At 36.2% G+C, this 16,327-nt stretch overlaps 1 long non-coding RNA gene and 1 pseudogene across 2 annotated transcripts in view; one reads left to right on the forward strand and one right to left on the reverse strand.

Moving 5' to 3' along the window:
- LOC104860654 overlaps window positions 1–5,077 on the forward strand; it is a 35,059-nt gene extending 29,982 nt beyond the window's left edge. For both annotated transcript variants that reach the window (XR_779756.1, XR_779757.1), the window contains 2 exons: window positions 3,086–3,158; window positions 4,547–5,077. This is a non-coding gene — a long non-coding RNA (uncharacterized LOC104860654). The remainder of the gene's footprint in view (window positions 1–3,085; window positions 3,159–4,546) is intronic.
- Window positions 5,078–9,866: 4,789 nt separating this feature from the next.
- On the reverse strand, window positions 9,867–9,966 carry LOC117284238 (annotated as a pseudogene).
- Window positions 9,967–16,327: the final 6,361 nt, after the last annotated feature.

Consider the following 16,327-nt stretch of genomic DNA (forward strand, 5'->3'; position numbering starts at 1 on the left):
ACAAAAAAAAAAAAAAAAAAGAAGAAGAAAAGAAGATTAGGAGAGCAGGGAAGCAGGAAGCTGAGTTCAGAAATCCTACTTTGCAGGCATTTCTGCTGCACTTAAAGTCATCTCCTGTGACTTATACCTTTTATTCCACGAAATCAAATAGAATCTTAGACTTACAGAGTTATCAGTAAAATCCCCAAATTCAAACTATTCAATGTAAGAATTCAATGTAAGAATTTTATAGCACCCAGTGATATGATGGTAAATGTTTAACCACTAGATCTCCAGGAAAATAAAGGCTCTTTATTTCTAGTGCTTGCTGATTTCTTTCATGTATGTATCCCAAGATATAGTCAGTTTATCTTCCTGAAATTATGTCACTGCATTATGGAACTTTTGAGACATACTAACAATTGACTCTTATGAACTGTTATGGGCAAACTAACAAACCACTCATTGGTTGATAAGAATTTCAAGATGTTACACTTAGTTTACGAAAGACTTAGTGACCAAGATTACCAATGTACTAAATGATAATTCTAATTATTATGATCCTTTTCCTGATCTTCCTTCTAAAATTCCCTTTGTTCCACTTTGAGTCATTGGCCTTAGTTCTTCCTTTTTTTCTTATCATCTTAAACCTTTATTTCTTCATCACATATATTCTTTGCTCATTAAATCAATACCTAAGTGCTATTTTTCATACTAGGCCATTCTGATAACTATGCTTTGATAATATTTTTCATTATTAGCATTCTTTTACAAATTTGATATTCATAGCTGGCCACATAACACAGCTTAGTAGCATGCTTATCTTCTTTTAGATTTTAATACAGACTGTTTCCTTTCTTTTTTAATTAATCGATTACTTTGTTTATGTATCTGTTGAATAACATTAGCATGTGACCTGCTAAGAAAGTCCTCCTGGTCATTTCATAGGAAAGGCTATTCATTTACATCTTTCTCATCTTACACAATTAATTTATGGAAAGTTAACCCCAAAGGATTCACTCATAACTCATGTAGTCCAACCTTCTCATTTTAAAAATGAGGGTACTAGAGAGCATAGTTTAATTTATTTATGGAAGATTACACAGCCTCTAGGTGACTAAGCAAAGTCTAGCACCAGATTTTATGAATTTAAATTTTGTAGTCATTTTCATGTATTCTATTATTTCTCCCTACTTTTATGTACAAGAAGGTAAGAAAAGCAGACTTTAATACCTTTATTCTACACGTGATGAAACTTAGAGTCAGAAGCCAAGTTATGAATCTGAGATTAGGTGGGTAATAGTGGCAACTGATTAAGTGCAAGGCTGTTTTTTTCTAATTTTGCTTTCCGAGTTTGGCCTTTGAGATAGATTTCAAAGTACTTTCTAACTTTAGCCCTATAATCTAGGGAATAACCACCCCTCTCATTTTCTTGTCATTTAGCAGTGTAATAAACACAGGCCTCTGTCATCCAGAGTCTGAGCAGAAAAAGAAGCTAATTCAGATGGTTCATGGGGCTTTCACAAATGTGTTGGTCTCCTAGGGCTGCTGTAACAAGTTACCACAAACTGAGCAGCAATGGCTCAAAACAAAATGTTTATTCTTGCACAGTAAAGGAGGCTCGAAGTCTGAAATCAAGACGTTGACAGAGCTGGTTCATTCCAGAGGCTCGGAGGGAATGGCCTGCTGTGCCTGTCTCCTGCCTGTGGGGTTTGCTGGCAGTCACTGGCATCCATTGGTTTGCAGAGGCTTTACTCCAATTTCTGTCTTTACTTGGCCTTTTTTGTGTTCTGTTTTTTTCTTATAAGGACATCAGTCATTAGATTTAGGGTCCACCTAAATACAAGATGATTTCAACTCAAGATCCTTAGTTACAGCCACAAAATTCTCATTTATGGATATAGTCAGGTTCTGAGATTCTGGATGGACATGAATTTTTGAAGACACTATTTGAACTGCTACATTTACTCTTTATGGAACTGTGGGTAAAGAAAGAAAACAAAAAGTAATAGGAAATCCTTAACCTAGCCTTGAAAAAGCAAAGAGAAGAAATTATGTCCTAGGATCCTAGTAAGAGCTGTAGCAATGGAGGGATAACTCTAGCTGTGGAGACAGGAATGCTAAGAGGAGAGAGAGGCCACCCCTGGCCCGCCAGTAGGCTCAGAGCAGGTAGAGAGCAGTGAAGAAATACTCTGACCATTTGATCTTAGGTTGATTCATGTTAGACGAATCCAACCAGAAACTACGTGTTTTAGTTTTCTGTTACTGCTGTAACAAATGACTACTTTTAAAATTTATGTAAGATTTTTTGAGCTATAATTTATACACAGTAAATTTACTCTTGTTTGACATGCACATAGCGATGAATAATCAACACAACCACAGTCAGTATATAGAACAGTTCCATCACCTCCAAAAGTATCTCTCATGTGAGATTAGAGTTGATAGAAGAGAGACCTATTGTTTAAGAAGGATGAATCCAGATTAATTCAGGAATCTTCAGTATGATATCGAAATGATATGGTTAGGGAAATTAAGGAAAATGATGAGCAAATTGGTGAGAACTGGCTTGCAAAAGAAGACATCTATTAAGGGCTAGGGGAAATTTATTGGGAATTAACCAAGCAATTGTGTATTTTGAATATTCTACGTATTTAAGGGTTTAGAGTTTTTGAAAATACTAGAGCTATTTTTCAATCAGAATCATGCTGGGACTAGTGAATTTGCTTCTGATCATTACTTCCAAAATCACTTCTTTCTGTGTAGCTGGAGCAGCATACCGTAAAGGAAGGACCATATGGACATGCATACCGTGTGACACCTGAGAAAAGTGCTTAGTCTACCTGGGCAAAACAAAGTTTTAAGCTCACAGTTCTGTGGGTCTAAGTCTTACAGAGGTGTCTGAGCTGAAAGTAAAAGCATCTGCAGAACAGTGTTCTCTTCTGGGGGCTCTAGGGAAGAATCCACTTTCTTGCCTTTGCCAGCTGCCATGTGCCATCCACATTGCCTAGCTTGTGGTGACCTTCTTCCTGTATCTTCAAAGGCAGCAATGAATGACAGATGAGTCCTCACACAGTATCTCTGTGACCTCTTTTTGACATTTCAGGTGGTGTATACACTGGTTCCAGGGAAGAAGATGCAGACATCTTTGGAAGGACCATTACTCTGCTGCCGCACTGGTGGGTAGCCTGTGGGATTTAGTCTTCTGGGGAAGACTCACTCTTGGTTATGTGGGAATGAAGCTTATATGTTAGGAAGTCCTCTATAAGAAAAAAAGCTTGAAATGACGTTAAACACAGAGTTTGGAAAGAGCAGTACCTGGGAGATCCCGAGCTGAAGCTTCCTTAGCTACCGTAAACCAGCCTCTGCTTCTGGCACAGATCTGGGCAGAATAGGTGGAGCGTGACATGGAAGGAGAAGTAAGACAAATGGGCCAAAGCCATGACGACTTGCCTTGTAACTTCCTCCAAATAGTGACAGAAAGGTTGACTTATTGGAGTCAGCTGGCATTTCAACAATATCTGTCCATCAGGGTAGTATTAGCCATTTTCAAATACCCCAAATCAGCTGATATTTGATCATCTCATTAAAAGAGATGGCCTACAACGTAGCGAAATTGACCTACATAGCACGCCTTCAAAGAGCCTGGGCCTTACTGTTTGTTTCCTTTTGTTGCATTTATGTATAGTAATATCATTGGGGTTACTACATTCTTGTCCAATTTTGATTTTTAGCCTTTTAAGGTAGTATGAAATATTGGTAAATTGTCCTCCTGACTTCTTAAATGGTCTCTAATAAGTTATTCATTCATTAATCCTGAGAAGGTGAAACTGAGCCTTTGATGTTATAATTAGAGTTCAAGTTCATTGTACAGGCCGTGGAAATTCCGTCTAGCCACAGTCCATTCACTTCTAAGTCTCTTTCTTGTGACTATGTAGTGTATTGGGTACAAAATTTTCTTCTAGACACCCAAATTCTAGGACTTTACAGTGTAGTCATATGACATTGAGTCAGCAGCTTAATACTAATAGCTGTTCTTCACTACCAGGGACTTTCTAACAAGAACTAAGAACTGGCATTAGTTTTATTATCACCCAAGCAGAATAAAGAGGAACTACTTTACCAGTTGCCTGTTTTAATGGGGGGGTGCGTATGAAAAATAGGTATACTTCCTAAAGAAAGTTTTGTTTTCAGAGTGTTTGCTTAATATGGTCCATCTTTTTAAGTTAGATGAATTCCCTACTGCCAGCCTTCCAAATAGGAATTACATTTAAAACAAAAAGAACAGGAGAAATGGCTGCACTGGCAGAATAAAGAGGTTTAGCGTATGTAACCCGATATGGACATTTTGGCTAATGCCATTTTTTTCTCAAATAGGTCTGTTGAATAACAAATCAAAAATAGCCATAACGAAGTTATATGTGGACCATTAGTAAGCACACAGAGTGAATTCTATTCCTTGTAATCTATTAACTATTAGTGTCTTTATTTGATATTAACATCTTCAGAAAGCAACTTTTGATTTTATAATGAAGACTTCTTAGGGTTTTTTTCCCTTCCTCTACAGATATGTAAACAAAATATGAGAAGAAAATGCTTTGCAATGGAGTAAAAATCAAGGGAAACTCAGGAGGATGACACCTACCATAGAAGTAGTGTTTATTTTAAGCGCTGGCACCTTCTGGAAGTTCACTTCCAGATTTAGTCCATGGACCACATCTTAGTTTAGGGTTCAGCAGCAACACCAGCAAAAAGTGCTACTTCACATTGTCCTGCGACGATCTCACATATGGAAGATCATGTTTGACATTCCTGCTCTGTGACCTTGGACAAGATACTTGAATTCTTTAAGTTTTATTTTGTAAATTTTAAAATGCAGCTCATAGGGTCTTCCCTGAAGTACTGTCAGAATTAGAGGTAAAGTGTATAAAATACTTACTACCACCCTAGGCAATGATGGTCCTTAATTGCTAATATCTGTCATATTGCATAGAAATTACTAATTAATTTTGTACTCCTTTTCTGTGTATTTACTTTTGTGTAAGAGTCATGGCTTAAAAATAATCTCTGGCTGGGCAGTGATATGCATTCATTTGTGAACGGGAGTGGTGATTTTGGATGAAATAGCATATTTTTTTCTCAGCCTTTCTCAGTCAAAGGGGTTTTCCTTTGATGCTATGATCTGCAGATGTTTATTACAACATGTCTCTTCTTTAATAAAGGAAATGGTGAGCTCAGTTACAGCTAAGTTTGACATAGTATATTTTATAAAATTTAGTCTTTGAGCTCTGGACCACTGATACTTTTTAAAGTAATAAGTGAAAAAATAAAAAAAATTATAACAGCAATATTTTATATAAATACAAGCAATATAACTGCATACAAAAAGTAAGAATATGGATATAGAATCTTTACAGTGAGTGATTGCTAGGAAAGTCACTGAATCATTTTTCCAGATTTTCCTGAATGAGTTTAAAATGTTATAAAACTATATTTTGGTTTCTTCATCTATAAAAGTAGGGGGAAAACTCTTAATTCTATTCCTCTCAAGTCTCATATTTATGATCCTGTCAAGGTTCCTGTGGCAGTCTTGTAGATTTTCACCAAATTCTATTCTTTCTTTTTATAATAAATTGTAAGTTTCAGAATTGAGTTGTCCTTTGGGCTAATAAATGGTCTTGGGGGTGCTGATGCCTACGTGGTTTCTCTGGCATTAAATGTGGCCATATTTAAGGGGGCACTATTCTATTAAACTTTACATTTAGCAAATTAATTTCTGTGGTGTTTGGCATTTGTAGATCTTGACACTGTTATTCTTGATCAATTGTAACACAGGAGAATTTTGTTGCAACAATAGAAAGAAACAACTATTGCAGCTTTGCAAAGTGGCATGCCACATAATCCTCTCATATCTTTTTCTCCCTGATAGTTAATTACAAGTCTTCAAATATATTCTCTCTCTACGTATTTTTTTCCTAGATAGTCGGGACCAGTTGTCTTTCCTGGGTTATATCAATAGCTTTCTAACTTAACTTTTCTCTTTCAAAGTTGCACCCTTCCCCTCCAGATCTATCCTCCACAAAGTAGCCTGAAAGCAGCCTTAATTTGAAAAAGTAAGTTGAATTATGTATGCCCTCTGCCCACAAACTTCTCCTCCCTCCCTTCCTTCTCTCTTCCCTTCCTTCCTTTTTTCTTTCTCCTTCCCCTCCCAGGGGCTGGGAGTCTGGCAAGATAAATAATCCACTTGTCCTGCAAGACTCTTTGTGGTGATCTCAGTGTTTCCCACTTGATTTCGTTTATTTATTTCTTGGGAAGGGATTTGTAAAATTCAGGGAAACTGAAGTCAGATTATGATGACTGAAAGACAAATCATTTTTTTCATGGAAGCTTTCACGTAACAGTGGCACTTATCTTATTATACGATTTTACTTGCTATTCAGTTGTTATTAGTTGGCTCTAGCTTTCATTTTTGGTTGATATTGTAAAATAATAAATTTTTTAGAGAAAAAGAAGAAAAGCATTGGGCTGGTCTTCATAATTGTAAAGTGTTAAATCATGTTCTGTTAAATATTACTTGTTCTCCTGTAGCCAAGAATATGAGAAATGAATGTAATTTCAAAAAAGAGGAACTAAATAATGCCTTATATAGTTTGGTCTTCCTTAGAAGTAGAAAAAGCAGAGAAGCAGGACTAAACAGAAAGGCAATGCTCACAGTACATAAGCAGCAAATGGAGAGATTGACTCTCACAGATTATGTTCCTGCCTCATGGCCAAAGGTAACTTTTCCTCTGAATTATTTAATAAGAATTATACAGTACAAATTACTGTTATTCAGGACTTTAAAATATAAAACTATATATTTTAACTTAGTTTTAAAAGTTTAAGTATCATTAGTTTTTAATGTATTTGTACAAATAATTAGAAATAGATACTTTTGATACTCTTGTTTGTTCATTATTGGTAATATTTGATTATTATGTTTTGATAATGGATTTGATAGAAGAAAAAGGAAATGGTGAATTGAGTAATTGATATGTGGGGCTTCTAAATATTGTCTTTTGACTAGGTAGAAAAGTCTAAAATTTTGCCAAAGTTTATTGAGCATTGACATGAAAATCTGTCTCATTTTATGCAATGTGTATGTGTTTCAGAAAAATTAAAGATAGAATTAATTATTATATATAGTGTGAGAAGTATTATTTATTATCTATCAATCATCTAATAAAGCACAAGATAGGACTAGGGATTTAGCTCAATGGCAACGTGACTGAAAGCACAAGGTCCTGACTCTGATCCTTGGTACTGGGGGAAAAAAAAGAATTTATGGCAGTGTGTCATTTCACTGTGATAAAGCACAAGATAAAAGCCTATTTTATACAATATATTTTTGATAAAATATACTTCATAAATTTTAAACTGAAAATTATTTTTTTCTATAAATCCAGATAAATTTGGATTTGATAATTTTAGTGACAGTGTTATTGATATTATGTACCAATATAAACACATGTGTAACTTATCGTTCATTTATTTTATTATGTTGAATCACATTCTAGTTATTTCAATATAAAACTATTAAATGAAACACTTGAATTAGATATGAATGCTGTTAAACATGTTATTCAAATTTCTATTTGTAAGATTGAATTTCATTATTGAAGCCTAAAAATTATACAATAAATAAACACTTTTATAATCTTTAAAGTAAGAAACTGAGGGAATATTTGGTTATAACTTTTTGCTACTTCATATTTTTAATATGAAGACTCATCAGAAATAAAATCAAGTACATTAAGCAAAGTTTATTTGAAATTCATGTAACATTAATGGGATTTTATGAAATACCCATAAAGTAGAATTTATATTTTATAGTAGATCCTAACATTATATTTTTATAGTAGTACACTTTAGCCAAAAAAGTGAAAACAGGGCCGGGGATTTAGCTCAGCGGTTTGCTGGCCTGCCTTGCAAGCGCAAGGACCCGAGTTCAATCCCCGGTACCATAAAACAAAAAAAAAAAGTAAAAATTACTTTTTCTCATTATTGTCTAATTTAAGCAAGGAAAGCCCAACAGAACTTCATAAATATTTTTGTAACTTAGAACTTAGCATGTTTCCCTTTACATATCATTCAAACTTTCCTTAGTACATTTTTCACTTTGTGTTGTGTCAGAATTTTAAAAATAGAAAATAAATTCCTTTTTGAACATAATTAGGATATAAGCTTGTTAAACTTGCTAGGATATATTTAGTTATGTAACTTGTATGCAACCAACAAGATGAAGGAATATATGCATAAATTTTCATACAACAAACTAATTTGACTTACTCAGTTTAGATATTTCTTTTCTTGTTCATAATGCACATTGATTGAAAGCTCCAGAGTGTTAGTTCATATTACTTGTTGAAGATGAATGTAAAAGTAAGGAAATAATCATAAAAACTACTATATAGGAAGTAAAATGGTCCAGAAAATATCTTTTTATAATATATCAAAGTGGGCTGGGGATTTAGCTCAGTGGTTATGCTGCCTGCCTCACAAGTGCAAGGTCCCGAGTTCCATCCACAATCCCCCCCCCAAAAAAGTTGCAATATTATATCAGTGTTTTAATGACAGATATATTGGATTTTAGAAATATTTTTGTATTGATATTGTTGTTACCTTTATCCATTCATAAGCTTTTATTTGTATTTGTAGTAAAGCCTGTGAAGTTCAAATGGTCTCTTTGCTATTGCTGAGACCAATATTATGAGACATACAAGGAAAAAATAGTCATACATGTGAGCCATGTGTAGTGTTAGAAAGATAAATTCAAATGTGGAAAGCAGCGAAGTATTTTTAATGCATATGGAAAACCGTAGGGTAGTGGTATGTTGATAATTTGTGTTGGATTTCTGGAATCTTAACTATTATATGTCTACGTGTAAAGCTGTTGCTGGTTTTTTTAAATCATGGCTATCAGTTCTGTGTGCCTCACTTGTCTGATATCAAATTCTTTTTTCTTGTTTGGGAAGTTTTCTGTGATTGCTTCTGTCTTTTGTATTATCTCCTAATCCTTCATTGACTCCAGTCAACCTTAAGTTATTCTTTTTTGCCTCATCTAGCTGTTGGATTGATTTCTCATGGTCCTATGGTGTTTTAAGAAATCTTTTTTTCATATTCACTAATTGCAATCTTGTCTTCTATATCTGTAATTCTATCCTCACATTCACTTGTTCTTTGGATACTTTCAGTGGAGTTTTCAATCTCTTGGATATCTGCTTGGATGTGTTTCTTGTATTCCATTTCTTTTCTATGCTGGATGTTCATGGCTTCCATCATTTTCTTCATCTCCTCTATTCTTTTTTAAGCTGTATCTGCTCTAGTTGCTAGTTGTGTCTTTCATTATGGTCACCATCTCTGTAGTTATCTGAGAAATTATTTCTGATCTGATTTTTTTTCCAAAACCTCTTTCATCTGTTTTGTTATCACTTCAGGGAGTTTAGGTGGTTGACTTTTGGATTGTACCACCTCATTGCCCCCTGGGTTTGCTTGTGGTAAGCTGGAAGTCTGGGTTTTCCTTTTGTTTAAATGTCTAATTTCTTATTATTTTTTTTTGTTGTTGTTGATGTTTTTGGTTTAAATCCTGGGCTGATGCTTGTAGAATGCTTATGCAAGTATCTTTATTGCTAGTATTTAGAACCCTTGGGGGATGACTGCTTCTCAGAGTGTCTTCCAGGTATAGCAGGCTTTTGGGTTTTGAGTCTGTTGCAGGATCCTACCTCTTCAATTTATTGGAGATGAGAAGTTGCTGCTTAGTTGACCTAACCCCTGGTTCTTTGGCACCGGTCTATAGTATTTTTAATGATGCTCAGGCAATCTCAGTCTTCATATACCAAGAAGAACAAAAGTATATGGAATGCTTCATGAATTTGTGTGTCACCCTTGCTCAGGGGCCATGCTAATGTCTGCATCGTTCCAACTTCGGTATACATGCTGCCAAAGTGACTGCATGTTGAGATAATTTAAACAGTTGAATGACACAGAGTTTGAGACCTGCTCTGAAATCCCTAACTTCTAGAGAATATGCTTTTAAAAAAATCTTTGCAAATAATTTCCAAAATAAGAGCTGATAACTAAAATCCTCACTGGATCATCTTTTTTTAGTGAGATTAGTGTATTCTTCCCCAACTTAGACTAGAAATTACAATTATTTTTCTAGTTGTAATAGGCTGCTCTTCTGAAAAACTATCTCAGTTTTGCTTCTCCCAAACAACCCCTGCACTCACACTGACCAGAATCCACAGCTTATCAGATTTTATAACACATGAAAGGAAATTACTTGCAAGTGCTGGACAGAAAAGAGTTGCCATCTTTCTCCTGAGCAAAAAATGAAATGAAAAATTTTTATCCCATCACCAAACTTGGTATTAGTTATGTTGGGCTTCTCATTCTTTGGGCTGTTCTTGGATGGGGATCTGCATAGTTCACAGAAACCTTGTGGAACACTGTTGTAATTGTGTGGTACATTTGACAGTGCCTTCTCTGACAGGGCTCTGCTTTTCTGGTCCCTGTGGGAGGCCTGCCAGTGAGATGCAGGTCTGAAGAACTTGCCACTCTCTCTTCCTACTAGGTATGCAGATTAGGCTTTTTGCCGTTTCTGCCAATCATCAGGAACATTGCCTTCTCACAGAATCCAGTTTCATGCCCTCTCAAATATTAGGCTTTCAAGATCAAAAGTTTGATTGGTTCCCTAGTGCTTAAGGAAATCTCAAACTTGACTAGGTCATTTTAATCCTAAGGTAGTATTTTTCTCATTTTACAAATGAGGGGATTGTAGCTTAGAAAAATGATAAAAAATTGTGTGGGTCGACATGAATAGTAAACGCAGGGCATAGAATTGGCAAATAATAGGTGTGTCATATGTGCTGGATGATAAGCTAGAGTTGAATAGTGTACAGCTATGTCTTCAGGGAGATTGGTGTTTGGAAGGAAGCAGGATGACAGACGGGCAGATTACTGAGTGCCTTTCCTTGCTGTGGACATGCAGGTACATAGTCACACCAGAACGTAGTGAGAAATCATGGGAAGGCATGGACAGTTTGACCTGGTGGTGCTCCTAAAAGGCTTCTAAGAGGAATCAACAGTTGAGAGAATTGACAGGAGTTCAAACTTCCAAAAGAATAGCAAGTTGGATAATTTTGCAACTTTTCATCTTCTAATCACTTTCCAGCCCGACACTCAACTCCAATACTTCTTGTTTTTCCTTAGCATATTGATTTTCCTCTCGAAAGATTCCCCATTTCCTACTGAATTTATTTTTAGTCACTTACAGTCACTAACCCATTTCAGTTTTGGAATAGCTCTTATGGAATGGATTTTCTAAACATACTAAATTTATTATGTACACTTTAACTATTACATAAAATTCAATTCATAATGCTATTTGTGCTTGCTAACTTATTTGTTCCAAACATCTATAACAGCATCAACTGTCACTAAAATGGAAGAAGAAAAGAGGAGAAAATGGGAAAAGTGAGCCAAAGGAAGACAGAACAGGAGAGAATGGAGAGAGATAGAGTGAAATCAAGAGGAGAAAGAAAAAAAAAGCAAATATTTGTTGCTGAATGTAAGCAGCAGTATGCTTTCACGTGCCTTTGAATCTTCTGTAACTGAAAAGAAACCATTTTGCAATAGGAAACTTGAAGGCAATATGATAAAAATAGGATAGAATTTTTAAATGGAACATAAGAATATAGGAAAGCTCAATTGAGACAGTTGAAGGCCCACTGGATGAAATCAAAACTCTTGCTGTTATTGAAAGTCCTGAAATCGTTTCCCAAGTGTCCACTTTTAGATGTAGATACTTCAAAATAAAAGCCAATGTTACATAGAAGGCTGAGAGTAGAAAAGAGTACCAATAAGGACAGCTTAGGCTAAGCCTTCCATGTGATCTAAAATATGTCTCTGGAATGGAAATACTTGACCATATAATATGAAAATGGCAAAGTATGTTAATGACCATTTAGCCTAAATTGTTCATTTAGGAGATGTGGAGATAGAAGCCTAAATGCCTTTTCCAAGAGCATATGAGCCACCATTTGGAGATCTGCCTGGATTTCACATCCTGGGTTCTTTTCGTATTAAATATGTCCCTGTATAAGAAGGTAGATTTGTGGCTACACTCAGGAAATGTAAGAGCATGCCTTTCAATTCAAGCAGATGTTCTAGAATCACAATAAAGAGAGAGCTTAAAACACACCTGGGCCATTTCTATGTGGCCAAACAGGTCAGCAGGCTCAAGGTTGAGGATAGGCATTGTTATGGGGAAGCTCACATGAAGTCTTTCTATGGTTTGTAATATCTCGTTTTCCTGTATTTTAAATGCTTTTTGCTAATTGTGGTTTGATTGTAGGACTGACGTAAAGTTTAAGTTTTAAAATATAGTTTTCAGGAAAAACTAATTTGATATACCCACAGTATATTTTTATGGACTAATAATGAGGTCCTGAAATGATAGTGTGCAGCATTCAGATTTGTTTTTGTTAATACACAGGATTATCTCTCTTTGAAGATCCCTTAAAAAGAATGAAATTTCTTTCTCTTGCCAAAGTTTCTAGGGCTGAGAGCTTCTGGGGCAGTGTAGACCTAGGTGTCCCATTCTGCTCTCAGGACAGCGAGACTCCTCTGGGGAGCAACAGGACTCCTTCAGGACAGGACCAGGGTGAGGAGAATAAGACCCTTGGCTCAGTGGAAAATGTAAGGGGTATTGACAAATTCGAGAGTCAAGATAAATAATATTTTCACCCAATTTGAAAAATCAAAATGTAATCAAAGTCTTCATAATGAACAAAATATCAGAAGTTCAATGACAATGCAATGCTGAGCTATATTGGAGCCTGAGGCAAAAGAAAAAGAAAATCAGAAATACTGATCTGAGAACTGATGATGAGTAGGGAGTTGTATTTCACTGGTAGGGTAGCTTTTAATAATTAAGCAGCTATGCCACAAGGGTTACAATAAGAAGGCACAGAGTTAGAAGCTGCTTATCAGCTACCTTAATCTTTTATGGCATTTTCTACATCCCGATTAAGTGTGTGTGGGGAGGTGGCCAGGAGGAGTCTGTGCTTTGCAGATATTGCATATCTGAATGTTCACAAGCTGGAGGTGGTTCTCTCAATGCTTGTCTGGTACTGCAAAGAAATTAGAGTTGGTACAAAGCAAAAATGTGCCTGCATTTAATAGAATTGTACTTAAAGGCAGAAATAGAAACGCCTTTGAGTTAGTCCTCTGTGGTAAGCCCTGGCAAGTTTGCTATAGTCCAATGGCCCAGTAAGAAGTATAGCACAGATATATGGCAACAGTGGTATAGCAAAGGATTGCTGTTTATGAAATAAGTGTTCTTTAGTATCTTAAGTTAAAATGTTGGTGGACAGTGTAGCTAAAGCTGCTTCTCTTCCTGTGGGTAACTTCTGTTTATTCTCCAGGTTTTAGTTTATGTATCAGTTCTCTGATTCCCTGGAATAGGTTAGATTTCCTGTTATATACTGTGTTTCCCCAAAAATAAGACCTACCTGGAAAATAATTAGCCTTGAAAACTAGAGATCAAAATTGCCAGCCCCCAGGAGCCTATGCTTGCCTTACTTGTCTTACAGTGTATCCACTGAGCAAGAGAATAGTGATTCCAAATCTGTTTATCAGATTGCATATTTATAATTCATTGAAATGCTAAGTTGCACTAATTAGGAAACAGAACTCCAACTAAGTCTTTCCAGGGGAGTGGATTTAATAGATGCAATTAATTATACAAGTGGTTGGATAAGCAATAACTGAAGATAAGGTTACCTAGGTATGGGGAGTTCACACTTGGGGGTGTCTAGCAGGGTGCTATACCTACCAATCAGGAAAATTTCTCAAAGGGGTCATCTGGCTGAAGAGAGGAACTCAGGGCCAAAGTAGGGAGCCTTGAAAGGTCACAGATGTGTTCAGAGTCACCACCACAGGAAAAAGAGACAGAGAGGAATAAGTGCAGTACCTCAGAGACAGGAAGAGCCATGGCTTTCCTCCTCCTAACCTTGCTCCACCACTTACTGTTGGCCAAACCTAACTGAAAGCCCATTGGCAAAGCATTTCTGATACACACATAGATTGTAGGGGTACAGGGGGACTCCCTGTGCTAATGGGACAGAACATGGAAGAGAGGAAGTATTCGGGCTAAGACAAATACTCAATGCCAGTATATTAAATTATTACAAGTTTACTCATAGTAAAAACAAAATATGAGTCTCTCTAAGCAGCTTATACTTTCCATGAATTAGGAACACATTTATCTTGTTCACTAATATATTGTCAGAACATTTTATGGGCTTTTTCCCCCTGGTACTGGGGATTGAAGCAGGAATTTTCTTCCATTGATCTACTTTCTCATCCTTCTTTTATATTTTATTTTGCAACGTGGTCTCACTAAGTTGTTCATACTGACCTTAAGCTTGTGACCCTCCTGGCTGAGCCTCCCATATAGCTTTGAATATATAGAAATGAAAATATATATGAATGAATATCATTATTTTCACTATACTCTTTAGAGTCACAATCTCCATCGTAGGGTTAATTACGTGCCCTTCCCTTTGTAAGTGTTAGGAGGAGCTGTGTGATATACCCAAAGATAGTAGAATCTTTGAACAAAGTGGATAGAAATGGAGGAGAGGAAGAAAAGGAATATATTAGTGAATGGCAGAACTTCAGAGCCTAGAAAAATTCTCTTCTTTTTGAGCCTCAAGAACTTCATCCATTTCTCCTTCTCACATCACAGGCAACTGTCATACAAGTATCAACTTGGGAAGATGTTTAGCAGTGTGAGAAAATGCAGGAATGGCCACCATGGCTCAGTGCAGCTAAAATCAAAGAACAATCCTCTTTGTGTTTATTGGGATCCTCTTAATGTTTATTTGGTGGTCAATGTGTACCATTATGACTCTTACCTTGTTATGGTCTTTCTGCTACCTGGGAGGTGTCTTTGTTTTTCCCCTCCTCCTCCAGTGACTATGACTGTGTGTCTCTAAGGCCACTGGACATTACCCCAAATCTGTCTCACTGATATTCTTCCTGTCTCTTTCAGTTTCTATTATTCTGCCTTTACATTTGCTCATCTTTTCTTAGGAAGTGTCAGATTTGCTGATCATGTCTACTATTTTTTTAACCTCATTATAAATTAGACTTGGTTTATTGACCCAGTAAAAGGAGGACTTTTTTTTTTCCTTTGCTCAATTATTGCTAATTACTATCTGTAAAGTAAATAATCAGGGTAATGCAAAACACAAAACAAATAATTACAACTGTGGCAAAAGAAATAGAGAATAATCCCATCATGATTACTTGCTTAATTTGCTCTAAGTACAAGAAATATCAGGGCTATTTGCCTAGCCTGTTCATATTTCTTGATTACAATTTGTCCCACTCTCTAGACTGGGATTTATACTATAAATAAAATATAAATTGTATTTTACAGATTTTATTTCTCTAGATTTTTAATTTACACCTTTTAAAATGTCTTTCATGTCTGTCCTTAGCCTGCTTATGCTTCCTAAGCCTTCATAAACATGAAGCGAAGGTGTAGCAGCTGTTTCGATGTTTTACTGTTTTTATCACCTGTGCCACTTGTTGCTCAGTTGTTATTGAGTGGCTCCCACCTAAAGACTGATCATTCATCATATTTTCCTGCTTCTTTGAACACCTTGCAAAGTTTGATTGGATACCAAACACGTGTATATAATAACGATTCAGTATTTTTTTAAGTATTTGTTAACTTTGTTTTGAGATAGTCAAGTTGTTTGGAAACAGTTTGACCCTTTCACAGTTACCTCCTACTGCTTGCTAGGAGGAATGAGAGCAGTCTCCTTCGTTCCTACAAGTAGAGTAACACTCTTCAGAGTACTGCTCTCTGTGGATGTCCTGTGTATCGCAGTAGGACGTTTCTGGCTCTCTAGAGCATGAATCATTCCGTTTTATGCAGTCTCACATCTAGTTGCTGCCCAGCTGCAGATAGTTTGCTTACATACATGTCCTGATGAGTATGCCGTGCAGATGTGAGGGAACCCTCTGAAGACATCAGGGCTCCCCGTCTCTTTGTAGCCCTTTCTGCCTTGCAAACTCGAACCATTGAGGCCCCACCAATTTCATCTCTGTCTCCTCAGTTCAGGGAGAACTCTGCACTCAGTACTCCTCCCTCTGTGCTGAGTTTGGGAAACTCTCCAAGCAGTAAACTGAGGCATTGTAAAGAGTTACCTCATTTATTTCCCTCCTTTAAGGATTGTAGTTCTTAGTGCCTGGTTAACATCTGAAAATCACTGTTTCAGATATTTTTTAGTTG

Source organism: Fukomys damarensis, unplaced genomic scaffold (assembly GCF_012274545.1).
Source record: "Fukomys damarensis isolate Sample0158 unplaced genomic scaffold, DMR_v1.0_HiC HiC_scaffold_4, whole genome shotgun sequence".
Taxonomy (NCBI): Eukaryota; Metazoa; Chordata; class Mammalia; order Rodentia; family Bathyergidae; genus Fukomys; species Fukomys damarensis.